The sequence below is a fragment of the Panthera tigris genome, chromosome A1, assembly GCF_018350195.1.
Source record: "Panthera tigris isolate Pti1 chromosome A1, P.tigris_Pti1_mat1.1, whole genome shotgun sequence".
NCBI classification, from domain to species: domain Eukaryota; kingdom Metazoa; phylum Chordata; class Mammalia; order Carnivora; family Felidae; genus Panthera; species Panthera tigris.
This window is the reverse complement of record NC_056660.1, coordinates 121,722,449-121,741,142: the sequence shown is the minus strand read 5'-3', so window position 1 is coordinate 121,741,142 and position 18,694 is coordinate 121,722,449. Positions and strand designations below refer to the sequence as shown.

At 39.1% G+C, this 18,694-nt stretch overlaps 1 protein-coding gene across 9 annotated transcripts in view; it reads left to right on the top strand.

Moving 5' to 3' along the window:
- PPP2R2B (protein phosphatase 2 regulatory subunit Bbeta) overlaps positions 1 to 18,694 on the top strand; it is a 313,867-nt gene that overhangs the window by 776 nt on the left and 294,397 nt on the right. For 3 of the 9 annotated variants that reach the window (XM_042986559.1, XM_042986545.1, XM_042986522.1), the window contains exon 2: positions 5,193 to 5,312. The exons of 2 other annotated variants lie outside the window; for them this stretch is intronic. The gene's annotated coding sequence lies outside the window, so the exon portion shown is untranslated. Of the gene's footprint in view, positions 1 to 65; positions 272 to 5,192; positions 5,313 to 18,694 lie in introns of those variants that run through there. 4 more of the 9 variants (XM_042986569.1, XM_042986546.1, XM_042986539.1 and 1 more) reach the window with 2 other exon arrangements.

Below are 18,694 nucleotides of genomic sequence, written 5' to 3'. Positions count from 1 at the left end.
AATGGTAAACATTGACTATTGTGAAGTCAGTGACCAGCAGGCCCTGAACTCCCCTCCATGTGACCGTAGAGCCAGAATGTTGAAGAGAGTAGGGAGGAGGTGCCGGGAACACTGGGCCACCTCCTACCATCTAGCTTGTAGTCCAACATGTGAGTGGCACCAATACAAATGAAAAGCCATCGATTGTGCCCAGTTGTGAATGATCATCCTGGCAGTCACTGAAGTAGGAGGTAGAGTCCCAGAAAGGTGTTTATTTTCTGATGTAAAAAAGGTAAGGGAAGCTCTTCTTGACATTTTTGGATAGCCAGTAGAAATAATAACCCTGAGCCCCATGCACACCTGGGAAAAATGCACAAGAAAGCAGAATCCATAAGGATTGAACCTCAACTACCAAGGGGATGAAGGAGTGAATTGATGTTAAGGTATTCACTGATTCCACTGACATTTATCAACACCTGCTGTGTACTTGACCTAGATGCTGCATGAGCTATGTAAAGTGTAGCATGGTGTTTCAGAACACAGGCCTCGGAGTCTCTCTGACCTAGACATGAATCCCATGCCTTTCCCTCAGTTTTTGTGGGCCTCAACTGCCTAACATCTAAAGGGAGGATGCGCCTACCTCAGGGGTCTGTTGCAAATATCACATGACAAAAAATAAATTTAAGAAAATGAAACACTTGCCCCCAGTGACTGGAACATTTATAGTCCCAAGAAATGGTAGTTATCTCAATCACAACTAGTCGTAGTGGTAGTTATTGTTGTCATAGGGTAGTAAGACATGGCTTCTTTTCTTCAGATGCCTGTCAAGGAGAGGAGCCATGAAACATGTCCAGATACTGAATGTTGGAAGAGAAATAGAGATGAAATGACAGAAGTTTGCAGGAAGATGAAACTTTTCTGTGCGGGGAGCCGAAGAGCCTCCCTGATGGGCATTTTACATGCAGAAACTCCTGGGCTTGTGTTTAACTTTAGGAGACATCTTTTGGGTCTTTTCAAGAAACCAACTCTTTTTTTTTTTTTTTGATGTTTTTATTTATTTTTGAGACAGAGACAGAACATGAGCAGGGGAGGGGCAGAGAGAGAGGGACACACAGAATCCGAAGCAGGCTTCAGGCTCTGAGTTTTTGGCACAGATCCCGACACAAGGCTCAACCCCCTGAGCTGTGAGATCATGACCTGAGCCGAAGTCGGACGCCCAACCGACTGAGCCACCCAGGCGCCCCAGAAACCAACTCTTAAGTGTCAGTACAAAGGCTGTAAGAGCAAGCTACATGAGTAACATTGACACTTGCTTACGAGTACATTCTCTCCAGAGAGGGCAACTTGCCGGATGTCTCCATTGCTCTGTCTTGCCTTGCGTGTGAGATGGTATTGTTGTGGCCTGTCCACGGGGTAAAAGGGAGTAGCTGCCTTATTCATGGCTCAGAATGGGGCTATTAGATTATACTCCCATAGGCTGCTGGTAATCTGTTTAACGGAGCTCAGTCGTTTGTCTTGTTTGCTGACTACTTAGCAGATGGATTTGCGATTTTCGTAATTACTGTATGAACGTTAATAAGACACGATACCTTTTATTAATTGCTATATCATGTGGTTTTCCAAAATAGCAAAAACTAGGATTTTCAAAATTAGCATTTGGAGGTTATTCATTCTGGTTTACCCCTCTCTTGAATTTTTTACTCAAGAACAAAGACCAGAACCACTGGCTAATGTGGTCTGCTTAGCCAGAAACGGTTTCATTTAGAGAACTGCTCCTTTACACATTTTCCATTTTAATTTTCGCTGAAGAGGTTTTGGTGTTTAAAGGGTAAAATACTTTCAGAGAATCTATGTCATGCTGTAAGAATAATTTTCTAATAGAACTGAATGAGATTTGGACCTGATTTTCAGAAGTATGTGGGCACTGCTGATATATTCATTCCAACACACACACACACACACACACACACACACACACCAGAGCATAATAGGACACAATGGTATGCCAGAGGCTGCGAGCAGATTGGTAGAAGTTTCATCCTGCTCTGTGTTTCTCTCCCCTCCATACACAAATGTAATGCAAGCCATCCTGAAAAGCCATTTCCTAGTAGGGACTGGAAGTCCTGTAGTTATGTAGCAAAAAACAGCATCTCTTCTGGGGTAACTCAGTCGGAAAGTACTTCTGAACAAAGCAATCAGGTGGCATGTTGTTACTGCCCTCCCTGAAGAACTCATTTAATGACTCCTAGGAGGGTACAGTTTCCTTTAAAGATCCACTGCCTACGGTGCTTTGAACTGCCTGAACATCTCATTGTTGACAGCTTCAACAAGCATTTCTTGAGCACACACTGTGTGCCTCACACTGTATTAAGCTTGGCAAAGGCTTTCTAGTGCACAGTGAAGACAGCCTGTGCCACAAGGGGTTTATAGCCCACATCCCTGGTTATTACGGGGGTAGACATGATGCCGACTTGCTTCTGCACTAAACTTAAACTAGCGGATAGACTCAAAGGAATAGTCTGCTTCTCTCTAACAACCTTTTCAGGGACTCAAATATATTCTAATAATTACTATAACTTTCATTTATTAAGTGCTGATTATGCACCATATGTTAAGTGCTTTACATGTATTTTCTCACTGGCTCTTCATACAGACACACACACACACACACACACACGCCATTGGTAATTATATCTATAAACCCATTTTATAGATGAACAAATTCTTGATTAATGTATAAAAATCACACAGCTGTTAAGTGGCAGAGCTGTGTCAGGGGTTGCCATTATATACAAAGTGGACTAACTTAATTTTGAATATTAATATTTAATTCAATAGCCATTTTTGTCTTATTACAAGCCACAAAATTGGGACTACTGAAATGTTTTCAGCTTTAGAGCTGCTATTCTGGCATAATCTATAAATTAAACACAAGGCTTTTCACCTGAGCATGTAGCAGGTTCTGGAGATACTGGTTAGCTGTCCATGGGGACCTCTTTACAAGCTGCGTCCTGTTGGGACAGGTGAATCTCTCAGTGATGCCTCATTGAAAAGATGTATGACAGTAATTGGTTACTGCCTCATGGAAGTGGGCATCAGTATGGGAGAATGTGCAGATTACTGCATCATGTCTCAACTGGGTGGTCTGTCACTCTGAGTCTGTCTTTGTTGCCTGGGCAACCTCTCCCAGAATGTGAGAAACTCACTTTCCCTTTTTTCGTGTAGATCTGTGGGAAGAACTAAAAGTTGTAGCTATGGGTTGCCTGTTATCCGCTACCACCTATAGTGGAGAGACAGAAGCCATATTTGGGGAAAGCACTCCATTGTGCCCAAGGTGCAGAAAGACTCAGAATCACCCAGCATCTCTCAGGTAGATTTGAAATCAGATGAGTGGAAGACCACCTTCAAGAATCCCAGCAGCTTTCTGTACTCAATTTTTCTGTAAGATAAATACTCCATAGTAATTCTCTTTATTTTTCCTGTTAGGGTTGGAGGATATTTTGAGAAGGCAGTGCTGTGGAGTGATTGTGAACTGGGGTTTGGGCATCAGTCTTAGGTTCAAAGCTTAGCCTCACCATTGGCTCAGTGTATATCTTTGGGCAAGTTATTTAGCCCCTCTTAATCTGTTTCCTCATCTTTGAAATGGAAATACTCAAATATATATTTTGTATATAATTGATTTCCATTCATTTATTCAGGGTCTACTCATATGACAGGCAATTAGTTCAATGGTTAGGGAAACAACTTTAATAAGAAGGCATGTAGCCTGCCAGCCTTCACAAAGGTTAAATCTACTAGAAAGGTACATATCTAACTAGTCGCTACAGGTATTGAGTTACAAAAGAGGAAATAGAATGAATCATGGAAGCAACAACAGAGAACCCGACCTAGATGGAACTGGAGACAAGTCTCCCACAAAAAAAAATCTTAAAATTTTGAGGGAAAGTTCCAATTAACCAGGTGAAGAGTAGAAGAAATGTGTTCTCAAGGGAATGTATTTAAAAGCCTGTAGGCAAGAGAGAGCACAAAACATAAGAAGAACCGAAAGCATTCAAGTACAGATAAAACCAAAACATTCAAGGGAGGTGCAGAGTGCGCAAGGTGAGGTTGAGACATGCAAAGGTTGATGGCGTCTTAGAGGGTCTCATAAACTCTGTCATTTGGACTTTATCCTAAAGGCAATGGGGAGTCCTTGAAGCGTCTCTGTGGGAGTGACATGGGAAAGAGTTGTAAGGATTGAATAAAATAATGTGTACAAAGGCTTAGCATAGTGTTAGTACCTCATCACCACTCAGTAAATGGTATGTGCTGTTGTTATCATCTGTGAGTTCTTCATTACTTTTGGCATTACCAACTTGAGTTAAAAGGGCAAAGTCTCGCTGTGCTCCATGGGAAGAGACTTAGGTTAGTTTGTTATGGAGCAAACACGTTAATTCTGAAAGGTTTGTAGAACCATTCTCAACACCATGGAGAAAGAGGTGGGAAGCCCAAAGGCAAATTTCACTTCATGTATATTCTTCCTCCTCTTTCTCCACGCCTCTGCCTACCACCTCCTCAGTGAATTCACATGCAGTGAAGTCATCCTACTTTCTGGCAGCTCTGTCAATTTCATAATGGTTTCTTTGCCGGGACCTAAATACAAAAATGCAGGTGGGCCAGATTATATGTTTTTGAGAAAAGGCAGTGGGGTGGGGAAGCTCACAGTTTGAGAGCCCCTATGAAAAGCACAGGTAGGTTGCAAAGCGACACGGGTCCATACGTGCTTGAGATGATTAACTTTTGTTTTGGCTGAGGGAGATGTCAGATTGCCTGGCTCTTTACTATTAAATAAATACTTTACGTCCTCGGGTAGCAAATATAATGTCAGGGCTCAGTAAAAGCTGAGGAAAGAAGAACTTAACATTCCTCCGTTCATTAGACTGTTCACGTTCCTTGTCCTCTGGTGTGGCTACATCTAGGGTATACAGTAAGATTGGGCTGAAGGACTAAATGGTCAAAGTTGGCAGTCACTGTGGTGTTAGAATATGGACCAGCATCCAGGAGACAGATCATTTATTTGTAGCCGTTTTTGTTCATAAGAGAATGTGAAGAGACCAAATCACTTAGGTTCTGAAAGTAACTCTGCCATTAACAGCATGTCCTTGGGAATAACTTTGAGCCTGTCTATAAATAAGGATTCTTATCTATAAATTGTATTTCTTAATTGCACACAGAATAATTGATGGACACTAGTGAGCGGTGATACTTGTTTTCTTGGCTCTGAGAAATGTCGTACAAGGAATGACCCCACCTGAGGCACCTACAGGCACTTGGTGAGAAAAACACCAACACAGGTAATGACAGCCAGGAGAGCATACGCCTCAAAGAATAGCACCAGAATAAACAACACAGTTACTCTGAAAAATGAAGAAAACCAATATAGTTGAGCTCTGGGACATAGGCTTGTCATTAGACAAATCTGGCTTAGAATCCTGGCTCTATCACTTATTAGCTGTGTGCATTGATTCATTTAATCCACATATCTTAGATGCCAGTCATATGCCCCATATTATGTTTGGTTATGGGGTTACAACAGCAACCAGGACATAGAAGGATGCAGAGGAATAACTTTTTTTCTCTGTCACTCTCTACTGAGTATGCATACTTATAATCATTTGATTAACTATGTATATGATGAGATCATACTATATCCTCAGAGAGATAGAATGTTCTCTGAGTGGTGAAAAAAAAAGTAACATCTGGTTAGAATTTCCTTTTTTATTCTTCTGGGTTGGAAAGAATTTAAATAACTAAAATACCATTTTAAAATATTAACACTTTGCCTCTTTTTGTTGTGGATTATGTGGTGTTTATAACAAATATTTGAATACTAACTATGGGACAGATGCTGTATAAACCACTTCAAAGTGAATAAAATTATTGATTTCCTTTAGAGATGTTATACTAATGCACTGTCTTCAAGGAGCTTTCAGTGGAAGTCGTAGCTGGCCCCAAAGTGAAAGTCGTGTGTTTTACAAGACCAGTTTCTATAAACGACTCCTCTATCATCCCTGGAAAGACAAGAAGCTTTTAGGGTAATAAGGTCTAAGTTTTCTTAAGATGGTTGGCTTTCAAAAAAGGGATGAGGAAAGAAAGAGGCAGTGGAAGTATGGAGATGGAGGTTTCCTTTGTTTTTGTTAATGATTTTTAAACATCAGCAAAGAGGAAGCAAGCACAAGAATTGGGGTAGAGGGGACGGAGTTAATAGAAGTTAACTTTTGGTACAGTGGCTCAGAATATATAATAATATATGAACCAAACAAAATCATATCCTGTCAGGGAACAAAGGGCAGTTAATCCAATGTTAGAGCAGATTCCTTCTCTAAGCACCTGGATGCAACAGCTAAACTCAGGTAAAGGTACAGCAGCTTGATGATATAGCCTTAATGTCTAGGGTGCTGACATTTCACAGAGAGGAAACTTATGAAGAAGTCCTAACAGTGGAGGCAGTATGTGCTGTTGGGGGGGGGGGGTGGGGAGGGGGAGAGGGAGGTGCATAGGGAGGATAAATTCTTTTGATTGATGGGATGGGAGAGGGAAAAGGTACATGAATGAGAGAGAGCTAGATTTGCAAAGGGCTGTGGGAAGAATGTTTTCAGTTGAATGCCAGGATAAGCAATTTGGAATTTATTCCGAGCCCAAGGGAAGATATTGGAGGATTTTAAGCAGAAGAATGGCATGATCTAATTCATAACTGTTAAAAATGTTATTCTCTAGCTACTTGTGCAGTATAGATTTCAAGGGACAAAAGTGGAATTCCAGCAGGGAGGCCCAATGAGAAGGGGATGGTGATGGTGCCTTAGACATAAAGGGGTAGCGGTGAAGATAGACAAGGGCATATTTGAGAGCTATGTAGAAAGTACATTTGCTGGATTTGCTGATAAAATAGATTTGGTGGAAAAGTAAAATGGAAAGAGAAAAATAATACCTTGGCTTTTAGCTCCAGAATGCATGCATTTTGACTGGGACATCTGAATGAGAATGGCTTTTGTGGAAGCAAATGTCAATTCTGATGCAGAGAGTGGTGGGCTAGCCAGGGAGATACTTTTGAGCTAAAGGGTGACTTGAAGACCCTTTACCCCAAATTGTACCACACAAGATGGGCCAAGTCCTCATAGGGCTTTTTGGATCTCCCATTTCACTACCAAATCTGCTTCCTGCATCATCATGTAGCCAAAGAAGATGACTTTGTTGTAAAACCCCTTCCTATGATATTTATTCATCAGCGTATGACTTTTATTCTTTCCCAGTGTCCTCATCCACTGATGTTTCATACTTCACTTAGGGCCAACCTGGTCAACAATATATTTTTGCAACAGCAACAGCTTCATTACTTCCTGTGGATATCTAATTAGTTACCACATTTGGAGGACTTTGTTAAGCAGTTTGTGCCATGAGATCAAATTTGGAGATAGTTGTGAACACACCCTGAAAATGGAAGTCACCAGAGATAAGAAATGTGCCCATGAAAACACACAGACCATTAGCTTTTGGGTGTGACCTTTGTATAAGTTGTAACAAGGCACCAGGATGCAGTCCAGTGGTATAGTTGTATAAACGGCTACCAACCTAACCATTGCTTCCCAATGGCTCCCATGGATGGTCTATGAACTCAAGTTACACAAGCTTGACATATGAAAACCGTGTGACTTTTTTTTGCATTTCATCTGGCTTTCTTGCTCATGATAGAAGGCCCTCTTTAGGGGAAAGAGAAACTATACTTCAACAAATCTTTAAAAGTATTGTAACATCCAAAATGTCAATATTGATTTGAAATGATTGCATCATTTTCTGGAATAATGATTTGTGTGAGGAATGTCATGAATTATAATTAATTTACATATGCATTAAAGTCCACTTTCAAAGAAACCCTCTTTTCTCTTTCAAACATTAGAAATTAAATATTTATACTTGTTGTGATTTCATATATACATAGCTAATATTGTCTCTCAAAGCCACCTGCTCTCCACCATATGTCATTTTCTCTGCTGATTCTTTGTAACCCATAGATTTGGAATTGGGTTAGCCCCAGCTGAAAATCCTACCAAAGACCACATAAGTGGCAAGTGCAGGGCATTAACTAACTCCATTTCAGTAGAACACAGGAGGTAAATTGGGATTAAATAGTCCCATTGCTTTTAAGGATATCTGCTTATAGTTTAAATTCATTAAGGAATTGAGGGTTTAGCTTTTAGTCCTTAAATTACTGAGTGGTAACCAAAATATATTTATTGTATTTATTTGAGATTATGGTCAAATTCCTCAAATTCTCCATGTCTCAATTCAGTTTCATCTTTTAAAAATAGAGATAATCATATAAGTCAAGAACCATGTCTTATAGGGTCCTTATGGGTAATGGTAATTGGGAGATTGGGGGGCTGAGGGAGTTGTTTCAATGTGACAGATTTAGAAAAATCATTGAAAATAAGTAAATAAAAAAGGAGGCCTAGTATGCAAAGAGAATTTTTGTCTTCCTGGAAATCCATATTGGCCTCTATTTCTCTCTATTCTTACTAAGCAGAGAATGTCCTTGAGTATTTCTGCCTTGGGTAGGACTGGTTTGAAAGTTTGGTCTAAAATGACCAGTCACAGTAGTAATGGGAGATAATAGTAAGCCTCAGGGATCCTCCCTGCCTTTCTTGAACACAGGGCCTATTCCTCCAGGCCAGTTACATGTGAAGAACACCTTTTCCAAAACTCTACTTCTTTCTCTCTGCATTCTCCCATCAGCCTAAGTGATGATAACAAGAACAAGCATTTGTTTAGCCTGGTTTTTGTGTTAAGTACTTGTCTGTATTTGTGCTTCTCAGCTCATGGCAAATGACTCTTCCAGCGAAATATAAACTCAAGCTTACCTCCAAAACAGGCTATCCTCATGAATAGACAGTCTCTACACAACAACTACCCTTCAAGAATGGCTGAAATGAAGCATTAGGTAGGGATTTGCCTACTGGACTGAACACATGATATTTTCAACAACATTTCCTGCATGTTAAGTGAAAGTTCCTTAGGCACAGATAGGATTTTAACATAACAGTATGCAGTCTCCCAAAGAGCATGGGACTCATCTTTTTTCCTATGATATTTCCATGCCAAGGTAATACCTAGCACATATCAGTGACTTACTAAGTGTTTGTTATGAGTGAGAATGAATAAGTGAATAAATGAATGAACAAGTGAATATTGAAAGAACAGAAAAGATTATGGACTAGGTCCCCTTTTTGCAAATATGCAGAATGCCTCAGCATCCTTCCTCTCTTCTTGCTCTCAGTCAGTGAGAATATTGGTTTTCTCCCCTCTACTCTTCATTTTATAGCTCCTACTCATTCTTCAGGTGTTAGAGCTCAGAGTCACCTCATGTAGGAAGTGACCACTGGTTCTTCAAATGAGAAGACCATTCTCTTTAGGGTATCTTATCCCTCCCCTGGGGAACTGAAGTTATGTATACTTAAATTGGAGCTTTGTGCAATGATTTGCCTCCCACCACACTATGCTGATAACAGCCTAAGTGCAGAGAGTGTGCCTGTATTCACTGTGTATACCCAGCCGAATTTCGTGTGCTACTTGTTCTAGATGCTCAACAAACAGTGGTGAACTAATAAACATGCAAAGAAGATGACTGTTTATGGAAGAAAATAGGAACTAAGTGTGGCCATATAGAAAGAGGAATCATTTGGGCTCACTACTTGGAAAATAAGCAATAAGAACTTGCGATTTTGTAACTTACTGTAAGAAATAGGTATATTTGGTCTTTATCCCTACTTTTGGCACTGAGTTCCCAAAACCCTGGGGATTTCCTAAACAGTGAGAGCCATAAGTGTCTTTTGTTATATAATGAGGTGACTTTTAGAAATCACTAGAGGATGGGGGCTGGTTGCCATCGAAGCCAAGCATGTGACCAGTGGTTGGAACTTTTAGTCCCAGCTCAACCTCCAGGGACGGGGAGAGGGACTGAAGATTTATTTCACTTGCCAGCAGTCAATTATTTAATCAATGATGCCTATGTAATTAAGCTTCCATAAAAAATCCAAAAGACAGGGTTTGGGGAGCTTCCTGGTTAGTGAATACATAGAGATTTGCAGAAAGCGTTACCCTCAGAGAGTTCATGGGGGCTCTGCACCCTTTTCCCATACCTTCTTTCATCTGGCTATTCCTAAATTATATCCCTTCATAATAAACTGGTAATCTACTAAGGAAAATGTTTCTTGGAGTTCTTTGAGCTGCTATAGCAAATTAATCAAATGTAAGGAGGGAACCTCAAATGTATATGGTAGATAGTGTCAGAATTGAGTTGAATTTAACATAACCAGCTGGTGTCCAAGCATTGGTTTGTATGGAGAAACCAGTCCCCTATATCAGAATTGGTCCCAGAACCTTTTAGAACTATTAATACAAAAGGCTGAGGATAACCTTATCAAAGATGGAGCAGGGACAATATTACTTTTATACCAATCACTAAACAATTATTTATGGTACACCCATTGATTCCAAGTTACTGTGCTGAGGGCAAATTGCCAATCAAAGCAGAAGGAATTCCTGCCCTCTTGGAATTTAACATCTAGTGGGAGAGATGGTAATCAGATAAACATAAATAGATGCTTAAGGACCAACTGTGATTTATTTTTTAAACCAAGAAAATGTCTGACAGATCTGCATGAAGTCCTAAGGAAATGATGGAGTGTAATATTAAGTATGAAGGGGTTAACTGTGTGGAAAAGGATACTAAAGCATTTTAGACTAGGAACAGCCTAAACAAAGGACCTGTAGCAGACAGAGGGAGATATGACATGGTGCATTCACGAACCCAAAAGACCAGTGTGATTGGTGTGCAGGGATTTGCAGAAAGAGTATTAGGAGATATGCCTGGATAGATATGCAGAGGCCTGTCCATTCTGGGTTTTAGGGACATGTTAATGATTTTCTACTTTATTCTAAAAAGAGCCTAAGAAACCACTGAGAGGCTAGGTATAGCACAATCAAATCGCATAATACGACATAACTGTTTTAGACTGTTTCAGCTGCCATAATAAAATACCATAGACTGGGTGGCTTAAACAATAGAAATTTATTTCTCACAGTTCTGGGGACTAAAAGTCCTCAAGGTAAGGGTGCTGTAATGATCACGTTTTGGTGAGAGCCCTTTTCCTGTCTTGCATACAGCTACCTTCTTGCTATGTCCTCAAATGGTAGAAAATAGAGCAAGCTCTCCTCGTCTTTTTTTTTCCCATGACTTATTTTTATCTCATGAATATGAAATATAATGAAAATATTTATTATATTTCATGAATCTGAACCTTGTGGACATGTCTTGTCTCTTGTATCAAAGAGTACGAGACATTGTACAGTCTTGTATCTTGACTCTTGTATCAAAGAGTACAAGACATTTACAGACAGAAGCTAAAAATCAATAGAGATATGTTTGTTGAAACATTCATTTGGCTAATAATTTTTAAATTCTATCAGAGTCTGGATTATGGGGCTATTATTGAATTGTCTACTTCTGTATAATAAACTCATTGTAGACTATGAAATTGTCAAACTTTAGATTTTCAGGTTTCCATAGATCTCCATCCTCATTGTTCTTTTTTATTTATTTATTTAAGTCCAAGTTAGTTAACATATAGTGTAATAATGATTTCAGGAATAGAATTTAGTGATTCATCACTTACATATGACACCCAGCGCTCATCCCAACAAGTGCTCTCCTTAATGCCCATCACCCATTTAGCCCATGCCTCTACCCACCACCCCACCAGAACCCTCAGTTTGTTCTCTGTATTTAAGAGTCTCTCATGGTTTGTCTCCCTGTCCATTTTTATCTTATTTTTGCTCCCCTTCCCTTATGTTCATCTGTTTTGTTTCTTAAATTCCACATAGGAGTGAACGCATATGATATTTGTCTTTGTCTGACTAATTTCGCTTAGCATAATACCCTCTAGTTCCATCCACGTAGTTGCAAATGGCAAGATTTCATTCTTTTTGATTGCTGAGTAATATTCCATTGTGTATATACATACCACATCTTCTTTATCCATTCATCAGCCAATGGGCATTTGGACTCTTTCTATTCTTTGGCTGTTGTGCTGCTATAAACACTGGGGTACATATGCCCCTTTGAATCAACAATTGAAATTGTTGGGTCATAGGGTAGTTCTGTTTTTAATTTTTTGAGGAATCTCCATCCTGTTTTCCTGAGTGGCTACACCAGTTTGCATTCCCACCGGCAGTGCAAAAGGGCCCCTCTTTCTCCGCATAAGTTCTCATCTTATGATACTGAAAGCATCATGAGGACCTCATTCTCATGACCTCATCTAATCCTGATCAGCTCTCCAAAGTCTCACCTCCAAATACCATTGCATTGGGAACTTGGGCTTCAACATATGAATGGGGGCAGGGGACAATTCAGTCCATCACAATAACATACTATTCATAGTAACATCATTGAACATTTCTAGACACTTACTATGTGCCAGACAACTTGTTAAGGGCTTGGTGTGAATTATTTCATTTCATCCCCACTACACCACCATGAGGAAGGTTGCTAGTATCAGCACATTTTGTCAGATATAAAGCAAGGGATGCTCTGAGATCAAAGCCAGGAGTGGAAGGAAGAAAGCTGCGAGCCTATGGCACAGAAGTTAAGGAAGGAGATACTCACTCACAGGTGGTGCCACAGCCCTGAGAGTGAACACCATACGTTTTGCATGCTAGGCACCTCGCTTGTCTCAAATCTGGGTTAAGTAAACCATCCCACGTTACTTAGAAGTTCATGAATAATCAAAGCAGGTTTCGAACTAAGGGATGAAGAGCTCTTTAAAATGTTTTCTTTTTCTAAAATTTTCTGGATTTCCAAATGAACACGCTGCTGCCTGTCTCATTGTTGGCCTCCCATAAAAATGAAATTCTTTGCAGTGAAAGATTAAATTTCACATTAGGCTTCAAAGTGTAACCAGCTAGACTCAGCTGAAATGAATTCAGAGAATGAAAACTGATAAAATATAGTATTCACCGCATGGAATGGACTATCTCAATATTATTCAGGAGATGAAAAAGAATGAGTCAAATATTTAAAAAGTAAACAGGTTTTCTTGTTAATTCTAAGCCAACAAAATGAAAATTAAATCTTCTAGCTGCAATTAGATAAATGGATGTCAATCAGATATGAAACTGCTAAAGAAATTAGCCATAGGGAAGTCCTTAATCTGTTTGGGCTTTTTTGTGGGGTGGTATAAATGCAATCTGTTATCAGCACAGGTATGATTGAATTATTAATAATATTGTGCAAGGCCACCTAGAAACCAGAGCTTGGGGACTCTTAAATCTATTCTAATTGAAACAGAGAATCAGCAGACTGGAAAAGACCCTGACTCTTCTCGAGATATGTCACAGTATGTGACACAGAGGACACGTGGGGTTTGCCACACAGTGGCAGCTGCAAGCTGACCTTTTGGCAAATTTAATCTGCAAATGGGTTCCTCTTTAAGATAGTTATTGCCTTCTGTTATTAAGGAGGAGTCCTTCCATATTTTGGAAAGGCTAGTTAAAAATATTTCATGTGAGGGTATTATGCAGATTGTCTAACTAACAGGAAGATTATGGATGCAAATAAATCAGGTTTTTAAATAAAAGGTTTTACTGACCTCTTAAGAGGATGGTAATACATGTGTAATTGTGAGGAAAATGGTCCCGGACCATCAGGATAAGAAAAGGGTCACACTGTCATTCCTGGAAGTATATGGAGGTTAGAATAAAAATCCAGGAACATCCAAGAAGCTAATGAACTGAATTCAAGAGCTGCTTGACTTAATACTAAGTTACTCCCTCTTCCTCAGGTTTTAATGGGAGTGGGATATCATACTCTAGGAGGATGGATGAGGTCCTCTTGGGACCCCAAGTAAGTCACTTAATCTCTCAGTGTAAATTTCAATTGCGGGAATAGTTGGTGGTTAGAAACAGCTGGGGTCACTGACCCTGATTCTTTCTGTGACCTCCCTCTGCCCTCTGTCACCCCCAAGGGAACTCCTGTCCCACTATTACTTCTCCATGGACCATCTGCCTTTCCTTGGGTGACTGTCTCCAGGAGCTGTACTGAAGGATCATAAAGCAGACCTAGGAGGTCACAAGCATGACTTTTATGTTGAGGGGAGCAGGGAATTAAATCCTAAATCTGGTATCTACTAGTATTTGCCCTTGGGCAAATTCTTCCATACTCAGGTTATCAGCTTCTTCAACTACAATGTGGAGACAGTAATGTGAACCTTGAAGAGCAGAGATCTCTAAACTTGCTCACTTCCCAGACCCCTTATTGTCTCAGGCATTGCTTCCTAGACAAAAGAGGTATCTAATAGTTTCTTTATTAAGTAGTTCCAAATAACTTAATACAAATTGTCATCCAAATAATTTAGTAGAATTTTGGAAAAATATATATTGAGAAAAAAAATTTAATTTTTCAGTAATAACAGGTACCCGTTGAGCACTTAATAATTTCTTGAAACTTGGAACCAGATTTGCTCCTCCATATTAATTTTTGAACCATAATTAGTTCAAAATAGCAATCACTGAAAACTAAGCTTTGCCAAAATATGACCTGTAACACAATCTAATGTTGAAACTGTGATCTACTTCACGCTAACAGTTTGCATGGCATCTGGCAGGTGTGTTTCCTTCAAATATTTAAAATCTGCCACAGCACCCCTGTGAGTTTGCTGTGGTGCCCAAGGTACCTTATGTCACTTTGGGTACCATGGCTTTAGGGATCCTATCATTTGATTTTAAAAGACAAAATGTGGGAATGTATAAAAAGTATTTGACTTCAGGGCATATTCATGGCTTAAAATATATAGTCACAATAGCCCACCAACTCACTGGTGGAAAAATGCAGCTTTATTGGTTTTAACTTCTACTTTTGCTGACATCAGAAGATGTACTCACCAATTCATGGTAATCCAATGACTTTCATATTTAAATGTATAATTAAAGATCTAAACATTCAATTTCACACACACGCAACCATCGTGTACCTTCCCCTTTCCCTATCAGAATGGCATCCCTGTTCTGTCCTCATGGGCATCAGCTAAGGCACATTTTACTTTTTCTGGTATTCCATATGGACCTCTATCCCTGTGGTGCTGCCTTCCAGCTGTAACTCATCTTGTCCTCACCCCAGATGGTACTTATCTTATCCCCATAAGGCATAAAGACATCAAGTCCTTCCCCAGTGTTACTCATTGTATCCTCTACTCCAGGGGTAAACTCATTTTATACCCCCCACCCCGCAAGAGTAATTCATTTCTACCCTCTCCAGAGGTAATTCATCTTGACCAGTCTTCCTGATGGTGTTGTTTGATGTATATTGTCTTTTTATTTTAATCTGTTGAATAGGGTATAATTGACATATTAAAACATTTGCTAGTTAAATGTACAGTTCAATAAGTTTCAACAAGGGCATACAGTCTTATAACCATTACCACCATTGTTATATAAAATACTGCTATCCATTGGAAATATAATATAACCCACATAATTTAATTTAAAATTTTCCAGTGGCCACATTAAAAAAAATAGAAGAAATGGGTGAATTAATTTTTTAATAGTATGTTTTATTTAACTTAATATATCCAAATATAATTATTTTGACATGTAATCAATATAAAAACATATCAACAAGGTGTTTTACATCTTTTTTCACATTAATTCTTTGAAATTTATTGTGTATTTTACCCTTACAGGATATCACAATTCAGACACAAAATTTTCATCAAAAACATGTGATTTGTATTTAGATTTTATATAATTCACAGTTGAAGAAACAGATGAAATGGCCTAATTTGCTCCAAACATACTTAAAAGTTTTCCATTGTAATTTTTTTTTAATGTTTATTTATTTTTGAGAGAGAGAGAGACAGAGTGTGAGCAGGGGAGGGTCAGAGAGAGAGGGAGACACAAAATCTGAAGCAGGCTCCAGGCTCTGAACTGTCAGCACAGAGCCCGACATGGGGCTCAAACTCACGAACCGTGAAATCATGACCTGAGCCGAAGTTGGATGCTTAACCTACTGAGCTACCCAGGTGCCCCTCCATTGTAATTTTTAATTGTATTTATATATAAGTTTTATATAATGAAAAATCCAATCCTTCAGTCCTAAGAACCATATGTCAAGTGCTCAATAGTCCTCTGTGGCTAGGGACTACCATATTGGATGGCACAGAAGATATTTCCATTACCTCAAAAAGTTCTGCTTTTTTGAATCAACTCCCTCTTCCCACAGTCTGGCACTAGGAACTGATGATCTGTCATTTGTCACTATGGTTTTGTCTTTGTAGAATATCATATTAATGGAATCATGCAGCATGTAGCCTTTTGTTTCTGGATTCTTTCACTTACCACAAGATTTTGAGATTTATCTGGATTACATTGATCAGTGGTTAGTTCCTTTTAGTTCTTGAATAGTAAGGTATTACATTGTGTGGAAGCACTACGATGTTCACCAGTTGGTAGACATTTGGATTGTTCCAATTTTTGGCTATTATGAATAAAAGCTGTTATGAACATTCAAATACAAATATTTGTGTGGACATATGTTTTTATTTCCCCTGAATAAATGTCTATGAATGGACTGAATGGTGTGTGTTTATAGGAAACTACCAAATATTTTCCAGAGTGCAATTTTGCACTCCCACCATGACCGTGTGAGATTGCCGGTTTCTACATATCCTCACCAACACTTGATACAGTTAGTCTTAGCAATTTTAGTAGGTATGCAGCACTTTTCATTATGGCTTTAATTTGCATTTCCCTAATGACTAATAATATTGAACATATTTTCATGTCCTTGTTTGCCATTTGTACATTTACTTTGGTTAAGTATCTTCACCTGTTTTGCTCCCATTTTTACCAGGCTGTCTTTTTATCATGGGGTTGTAGGAGTTGTTTAAAATAGGCTGGATATAAGTTCTTTATCAAATATGTTTAGTTTATACTTTCTCTTAGTCCTGGCTTGGGTGTGACTTTTTTCTGTTTCCTGCTGTTGATGTTATTATCTGCTATTGTTGAATGTGGTCCTGCAGTGACCTCCAGTCCAATGTCCACACATTCATTTGGCTCCTGGCAACTTTGGGTCTACCAGCATGTTCTTGACTGTTGCTGCTTTTCTCTCGAACTGTAGGGGTCATAGGAACTTCTAGCATTCTCTTTCTCCTGATGCTGGGATTATGGAATTCCAAGCAGATGTACTCAGCAGTCTACATGAACAATTGTCACAACTGTCACTCAGGCCCCGCATTGGTTAGACAGGAGGATTCTCCATCTCTAAGAAGTTTATAACCTCTGGACTATACTTTAGATCTTGAGGTACTGGTCCCCCCCCCCCACCAACCCGTGCTGTCTGTGAGATTTCCCATAATCTATCTGTAATTTCTATCACTCATCTCCCCATCTCAGGACTGAGTTTAATGAGCCTTATCAGAAATTCAGGGGACATCCAATCTGTAGACTTGCCCATCTGATCTTCATGCTTCCTGCCACTTGGTCAGACTTTGGTTTCCTTTCATAATAATGCTCTTATGCAATCCGCTTGCATTCTTCCCTTTTTTTTCTTCCTCATAGAATAAATGCCAAGCTTTCAATCTGCCAGGCATTGGTGCTTAGTATTAAAAGCCAAGCTTTTGATCTTCAAAAGTCCTTTTTATTCCCCTCCCAGGCTCCAGACTCTAAGATTAATATCCCTGCTCTAAGTTATAAAAGCATAGTTGGAAACAAATAAACAAAGAATGTAACACTTTGGTTTTTGGGGTTTTGCCTTCTTTGGTTCTGAGTTGAGTGTACAGAGGGAGCTATCTCTACTGCCTGAATGATAGGTCCGAGGAGGAGTGAGAGAGAGTCACCTCCTAACTCTACAAAATGTTATCCTACCTCTGTTGGCTCTCAGTAGGTAAAAGAAAATTCACTAAGAGGACAGTCCCTACAGAGATAAGATGCACTAATAACTCAGAAGCTGGAAGGCTAGAGCACATTCGGAAAATGACAATAAAAACGATTGTTATGTTGATCATGATAATGTCAGAATCTCCCGTTTGCTGTAGATTTACATGTGCCAATTCTGGCTCAGTTATTTTGGTTCTGTTAGCCTATAATGTTGATGATTATGATTCTCATTTTGCTATTGAAGAAACTCAGGATTTTTATGTAACCTTAACTTTCCTGAGGTCAATAAGTTTTTAGTACCTCCAGGCCGATCTGATTTTAAAGCATGTATTCCTAACTATTCAAAATATGGTGCTCAAGCTATTCGAGGACCCCTTTACAACCTTAAAAATGATCGAGGACCCCAAAGAGTTTTAATTATGTGAGTCACTATCTTCTTATATTTAGTTTATCAGAAATTAAAACAGATTTTAGAAATATTTATTAATTCATTTTAAAATAACAATAATACATCCATTGCATGTTAATACCCACAATGTACTTTTACCAAAAGTTACTATATTTTTCAAAACAAAATATTAGTAAGAAGACTAACATTACTTTATATTTTTTGTAAATCTCTCTGATGTCTGGCTTACTAGAAGACAGCTGTGTTCTCCTATATGCTTCTGTATTTGGTCTATTGTGATATCACACATTGTGTAGCCTCTGGAAAACTCCACTGTACACTCATGAGGAAATGAGAGTAAAATGG